Genomic DNA, 8,122 nt, shown 5'->3' on the forward strand with positions numbered 1-8,122 from the left:
ATTTACTACCATAAAAAGTACAAAATAAAGCGCAGGCGGATTGCCTGGAAAGAACACGGGAAAACCAAAAATGCTTGCAAAAGGCAAGGAGAACAACAAACGCAAAATCACTTGCCACAGAGGGATCAGGGAAAAGCAAATAGAAATAAACCAAACTCCGAACAAGATAACAAAACACAAATACCAAAATACTCGGGGCAATAACACGCGATCAAAACTACAAGATAACAAGGCAGATTGGAAAAACAGACACAAGGTTCGATTGTACGCAAGCAAGGTGAATACTCTCACACCAAGCCCTCGACGCCGCAGTCCTTTTAAAGCTCCTGTTTGCAAATGCCGCACAGGTGCGGCGCCGAAGGACACGCCCCCACAGTTAATCAGCTGAAATACAGAGCAGATGACACCAACACAGAACAGACCATGACAGTACTCCCCACTCAATGGTCGCCCCCTGACGGACCACCCGGTTTAGCAGGCCAACGGGCGTGGAAATCGCGGATGAGAAACGGGTCGAGGATCCAGGAGCGGGGAACCCATTGACGCTCCTCAGGACCATAGCCCTCCCAGTCGACCAAGTACTGGAAGCCCCGACCCCTGCGACGAGAGTCCAAAATTTCCCGAACCGTGAACACCGGATCACCGGCAACTAACCTCGGGGGCGGCGGTGGGGCAGCTGGGGGCACCAAGGGACAGGAACTCGTAGGCTTGATCAGAGAGACATGAAACACAGGATGAATCTTCATAGTAGGGGGCAGGCGCAGCCTCACGGACACCGGATTCACCACCGCTTCCACTTCAAACGGGCCGCTGGGCTCGTCGCAGATGGAGCTGGATAGACGGGATGTCAATCTGGCCTTCCTGCGAGGGAAACAGGGGTGTCTGCACTGACTGGTACCCATAGGCGGACATGAAGGGTGAAGGAAGACACAAGGGTGTTATGGGCATACTCCACCCATGGCAGGTGGACGGCCCAAGACGCAGGTGGATGCCGGCACACGCAACGGAGAGCTGTTTCCAGGTCTTGGTTTAACCTCTCATCTTGGCCATTGGATTGGCGATGGTACCCAGACGACAGGCTCGCACTGGCCCCAAACCTCCGGCAAAATATTTTCCAAACTTGAGACACGAACTGGGGGCCTCTGTCGGAGACCAAATCCTTGGGGATTCCGTGTAGTCGAAAAACATGTTTGACCATCAGTTGTGCCGTTTCCGATGGAAGCTTAGTCAAAGCCACAAAGTGCGCCATCTTGGAGAACCTGTCGACCACGGTAAGTATGACTGTCTTCCCTCTCGATGGTAGAAGACTGGTGACAAAGTCCAAAGCCACGTGCGACCAAGGACGGGCTGCGATCGGCAATAGCTGCAGCAGGTCCGCCGGAGGTTGGTGAGAAGACTGGGATGGGTTAGCACGGGAGGATTGGTAAATAAAGCCTTCAGATTAGCAAACGCAGCCTCGGCTTTGTCTGACTATTTAAAGGGTGTCTTAGTGGACGTACGTTGAGTCAAAGGGGCCACTCTTTGACTATAATTTCTAATGAACCTTCAATAAAAATGAGCAAAGCCCAAAAGTCTTTGTAATTGTTTCCGAGAAGTGGGCTATGGCCAATCTAACACTTCTTGCGTCTTGGATGGGTCTGCCTTAAAATGCCCCTTCTCCACTATGAACCCCAAGAATTGAACGGATTCGGCATGGAATTCACACTTTTCAGCCTTCACATATAATCTATTCTCCAGCGGCCGCTGGAAAACCACACGTACATGTTTGAGATGTTCTTTCAAATTTCGGGAAAAAAAAAATCGGAATATCATCAAGATACACAAAACAGCACACATTGAGCAAATCCCTAAGGACATCATTAATGAAGCATTGGAATACCGCTGGGGCGTTGGTGAGTCCAAAGGGCATGACTAAGTTTTCAAAATGCCCCAACGGTGTTTTAAAGGCAGTTTTCCATTCATCCCCCTCGCGTATTCTCACCAAGTGATAGGTGCTTCGCAAGTTGAGTTTTGTGAAAACCGTTGCCGATTGTAGAGGGGCAAATGCAGAGTCCAAAAGAGGAAGTGGGTATTTGTTCTTTACTGTGATCTCATTTAATCCTCGATAATTGATACAAGGTCGTAAGGTCTTGTCAATTAAGGAACACCCCGCCCCTACCGGGGAAGTAGATGGACGAACCAACCCGGACTCTAAGGAATTTGAAATGTATTCGCATAATGCTTCTTGTTCCGGTTGTGATACTTGGTACAGCCGAGAGCTGGGAAGAGGAGCATTAGGGATCAAGTCAATAGCACAATCATACGGTCGGTGCGGAGGCAAGGATTGAGCACGATCCTTACTAAAAACTTTACTTAAATCCTTATATTCCTTGGGAACTTGGTCTAGATTCATGATTTCAGTCGGTTGTGGTTCTGACTGAACTCGCCCCCCTGTCGCAGACTGCAAACAGTGGCCATGACAAAATATGTTCCAATTGTCAATGGATATTGTTCCAGTCAATATCTGGGTTATGCGTTTTAAGACAGGACAATCCTAACACTACCGGGGCCGCCTTAGACGGCATGATAAGGAAACGTCGATGTTCCACATGCTTACCGGACAATCTCAACGTTAACGGACCCGTAACTTGTTTTACCTCAGCCAGGAGGCGCCCATCGAGGTCTAGAACCCGTCTTGCCACATCAAGTGTCTCTACAGGACATCCTAAAGCGTCCACCACGCACGGGTCCGCAAAACAATCATCTGCAACAGAGTCAGTAAGCGCGGTGCTTCTCAGTTCCTTCCCATAACCCAACACCTCCCCCGCCACCTCGAGTCTGTTCAAACTCCGCGGGGTGATGTGTCTTACTGGAGACCATTTGAGTTGACTTGTACTCACATTGTCCGATGTGGTCACCGTCTGCGGGTGTGGTGTCTGACGTACAACTCCCCAGCAGGGTCGTAGCCCGTGACGGGCGGTTGGGTCTGGATGGGCAGGCTGCCACTCGATGTCCTTGAAGACCACAGTCGAGACATGCTCCCGACTGGAATCGCCGGCGCCTCTCCTCGGAGTGTAGACGTCCTCCACCAAGCTGCATGGGTTCCTCAATCTCGGTTGCTCAACCCAGGGGTGGCTGGTGGTCTTGTCTGGTTGGCACCGGAGCGTGATGGGTCGACTGCACCTGGCTGGTCCGGCCGGTCCACGTTGTTGGCCGGTAGTGCTCCAGCTGGCGTTCTCATCGACGTGCCCTCATGCGATTATCCAGCCGGATAGTCAAAGCGATGAGGTCCTCCAAGCTAGTGGTCTCATCGTGGGCCGCTAGTTCATCCTTTATGGCTGCGTTCAGTCCACGACGGAATATACCGCGTAACGCGCAGTCATCATAGCCGCTCTCGGCTGCCAAAATGCGAAACATTATTGAATAATCAGCCACTGACTGGCCTCCATGTGTAAAGTCCAATAATTGTCCCCCTGCTTCCCTACCGCGGACCGCATGGTGAAAAACTTGGCGGAATTCCGCAATGAATTGAGCATACGTTGACGCAGCTTTGGTCTAGCATCGCTTACTGCCATCGCCCAGGCGGCAGCTCGGCCAGTCAAGAGACTCATAACGAATGCTACCTTGGAACTGTCAGGACCAAAAACGGTGGGTTGCTGGTTGAAAATCAAGGAAAATTGATGAATTAATTGACCGAAGCTACCTGGTTCACCCCCGTAGCGTGACGGGAGCGGAAGGTTGGGTTCACGGTTGGCGGTTGGAGCCGGGTGCCCGCTTTCCGCTGTGGTCCGCGGTGGCCCTGGCTGTGCTGCCCGAGAGGCTAGCTGCTCCATCCAAGCCCCCATGTCCGACAATTGTTGCATCAACATGGATACCGCACCGCAGAGTTCCGTCAGGGACGACTCCTGTTGTCCCACTAGTCTTCCTTGGCTGGCCAGAGCTTTCATAATTTTCTCGCCGTCTGCCGTCGCCGTTTCGTAAAACCAGGAAATGGGAGTGGATCCCACAAACGCAGACAAGCAAGAAGATTTGAACAATATTTATTTACAAATGCAAAACAATTTACTACCGTAAAAAGTACAAAATAAAGCACAGGCGTATTGCCTGGAAAGAACACGGGAAAAGCAAAAATGCTTGCAAAAAGGCAAGGGGAACAACAAATGCAAAATCACCTGCCACAGAGGGATCAGGGAAAATCCAAATAGAAATAAACCAAACTCCGAACGAGATAACAAAACACAAATGCCAAAACTCTCAGGGCAAAAACACGCGATCAAAAGATAACTAGGCAGATTGGAAAAACAGACACAAGGTTCGATGGTATGCAAGCAAGGTGAATACGCTCACACCAAGCCCCTCTTCTTCTTCTAATGTTTTTTTGGGGCGGTTGGCAAGGAATTTACAAGTGCATTACCGCCACCTACTGGTAAGAAGTGTGAACCAGGCAAGCCCCTAAACTAATACCCCAGGAGAGTGAAAATATTAATACATACCTAACCAATAACAATAACATCAACAGTAAATAAAATAACAACCAACAAACCTAACAATCCCAATTACATTTTCTCAAATTCTACTAACCAATCCTGTAGCCTTTAAATAACCATATAGAAGCTGGCAACCTTCCCTATTATTCAGCATTTTAACCAAATCCAGTTTCAGTTTCCTATTTTCCAATACACTGATCAAATGTCTTCTTCCCTCGTTGTAGTTTGCACAGTGCAAAATGACATGTTCTACAGTCTTTTCCTTTCCACATTGACAGTTCCCTGACTCCTGCTTCCCTATTTTGAAAAGTGAACTATTCAAACCTGTATGCCCAAATCTAATCCTAATACAGTTACCATCTCCCCTGTAAAAACTGAAACCTCACCGCTAATCCTTTTACCCAATTCTATTCGAAATTCCGGTATACACACCGCCACTCCTACTTTATTTTAATGTCCTTAGAAGCATCAGTATATATTTTTATATAATTAGCATAACTGGATATATAATTATCTATTCTACCTGCATCACAATACTCCTCGCCATTTTCCACTCTCCTATTTGATAAAGTTAAGTCCACTCCTAGCTCAGGAAGTATCCATGGTGGAATCACTGAATGTGGAAATGCCGGACTAATAACACATCGCTATAAGCCTATATCCTTAGCTTCTTGGTTCGCAATCCACCAGAAGCAACTCAATGTCTTCTTTTCTTTTTCCCAACAAGGTTCCAACACCTTTTTAACGGGGTGATCCTGGGATCGTCCCTTAACCGAGTGACAATAGTTCCCTACGAATTTCCAATGGCATACACCCCAATTCCACTTCTAGTGCTGCTTTGGAAGTTGTTGGAAATGCACCCGTACAGATCAATGCCTGGTTTTGGACTACGTCTAACTTCTTTAAAACTGTTCTAGCCGCCGACCTATACATTATGCAGCCATAATCTATAGTAGACCGAATTATTCCACAATATACACGCCTTAATGCCTCTCTATCTGCCCCCCAATCTCTTACATTATTAACCTTTTTATATTTATCAATCACCTCCTGGACATGTATAGCCCATGTTAATTTTTCATCAAACAATAACCCTAAATTATTCATGCATTTTAATAGCTTTAAGGATGTATCTTATGTTTCATTATGTGGGTTACAATAACATGTGAAATGATATAGAAGTAATTGTCATGGCTTGTTAGTGCTGACTTGTATTTATGATGTTTTGCCTCCCTCTGCAGGCGCCCTTGAGCACTTTAGCACTAAAGCGCCTGCAGAGGGAGGCAAAACATCATAAATACAAGTCAGCACTAACAAGCCATGACAGTAATATGTTAATAATTTCACATATAAATCGCTCCGGAGTATAAGTCAAACGGCCAAACTATGGAAAAAAAACTGTTTTATAGACTTATAGTCCGGAAAATACGGTATATTATTTTACTCTATAATTTCCCCATATAATTTCAGTCATACTCCAAGGTCTCTTTTCTGTGTAAAACATACTGTTTTTGTTTTCCCCACAGAGAATTTAAAACAACATTGGTATGACCATTCTTCCACTCCCTTAATAGATTCTTGCAATTTTCTAACTACAAACGCCAAATTTTTTCCTCTTCTCCAAATCGCCCCATCGTCTGCAAACAGCGACACTCCTATCTCCCTCTCCAATCCCCAAAACACATCATTTATCATTATCGAAAATAGAGGACTAATGATACTACCCTGAGGAGTTCCATTATCAATACCACATACACTTGAGTATTTCTCTCCAACTCACTTGATACTCACTTAGATAACCGTTCTTTTCACAAAAGTACATTAGCCTATCATTTATCATCCTTTCCATAACTTTGCACAAAGTAGATGTTAAAGCTATTGGCCTATAATTCCCTGGTTTCGTCGGATCCTTCCCAGGTTTCCTGATAGGAATTATCACTGCCTCTTTCCACCTCTCCGGCAGGTGTCCCTACATCCACACTCTATTATAAAAATTGACCAAAATATAATTGGACACATCACTTAACCGCTTTATCTTCTGATAACAAATTTTATCCTTACCTGGCACAGTCACTTTGACTTTTGACAATGCCCTACTCAGCTCCGCTGTTGTGAAAGGCGTATTAAAAAGGTCATTAGGCTCTTCCTCTTCCAGCAGAAACTCTTTATATTTCGTTCTCGTTGCCTCCCTTCCTTTTTTTCCTTCCTCACTAATATTATTGTAACCATGAACTTCAACAAAATGTTCCACAAACATCTCCGCGTTTTCATCATCTCTTATCTTTTCTATTTCTCCATCCTCTAGAACCGGATAACCATAACTTCTCTTTTCACCATTCATTCGTCTTATCACCGTCCACATTTTATCCACAGTAGTTTCCCTTCCCACTGAGTTGCAAAAAGATTTCAATACTGCCCCTTAGCTTCCCTTACCGTTCTTCTCACCACTGCTTGTCTATGTTTATACTCCAACAAGTTTTGTAAACTATGATTCCTCTTCAATTCTCTAAAAGCTTTATTCCTAAACTTGATCACACTCTTGCAGTCCTTTGTCCATCAAGGAACTATCTTAGTCCTTCGTCCACTTCCCGACTTCCGGAAAGACACCCTCGCCGCTTTGAGAATGCTCCGACACACCCCATGACTCACACTCTCAACATCGTCAGTCATATTGATCTTCAGCAAAGCATTCTCATACCTATCTCGGTATTTCTCCCAATCCGCACTATTAAACCTCCACTTATCAATTCCATTCTCACTTTTGTCCCACGAACACTTCAACACATACCGGAAAGTGGTCACTGCCTATCGTAGTTCTGGTCAGTACGTCCCAGTCACACAAACCAGCCAAAATATCCGAAACCATTGTGACATCAATTGCCGACACCGACCCGGTCCTCACATTTATCCTCGTCCCTCTCCCATCATTCATACTACCAAGTTTTTCATGTCCAATATCTCTTCCACTACAACCCCATTATCATCATTAAAACTGTCCCACAAAGTACTGTGTACATTAAAATCACCACACCAAACCAATTTACCTTTCATACACGTGATCGTTTCCCCCAAAAAATGAACTGTAAGCTTTTTACACGGATTATAATAATTCATTATTGTAATACCAACTTCTTTTGTCAACACCTCAATAACTATATATTCCAACTCTATCCCTTTCCCCAAGATCCTATATTGCACCCCGTGTTTCACAAATGTTGCACATCCACCTCCTCTTCCCCCCTCTCTATCCCTCCTAACACTTTTATATCCATACAACACATAATCTAAAGTAGGTTTAAGACAATTTTCTTGTACGCAGATAACATCAGGTGCCCTTGCTAGTCCATTAATGAATCCTTTAAACTCCTGTCCATTTGAAATCAGACTTTTTGCATTCCGTTGTATTATTACCACGGCGACTATGTCCCTTGCCCTGAAACTCATGTCCTTTTATCTACTAACTTTTCTGTTAACAATACGTTATGCACTTTCTCATAATTTGGTTTTGCCGTTCGCTCTGCCCGAGTTAACCACTCACCATCCTCACTCTGTGCTTTATTGTGGACCCTCTTCGTCGCTTCAGCATAACTAATATTACTGACCACTTTAACACGACAGATTTCCACCGCCTTTTTTCTTTACACGCTGCAGCCACA

This window comes from Filicampus tigris, chromosome 3, assembly GCF_054856515.1.
Source record: "Filicampus tigris isolate MCC_2025a chromosome 3, RoL_Ftig_1.0, whole genome shotgun sequence".
NCBI classification, from domain to species: Eukaryota; Metazoa; Chordata; class Actinopteri; order Syngnathiformes; family Syngnathidae; genus Filicampus; species Filicampus tigris.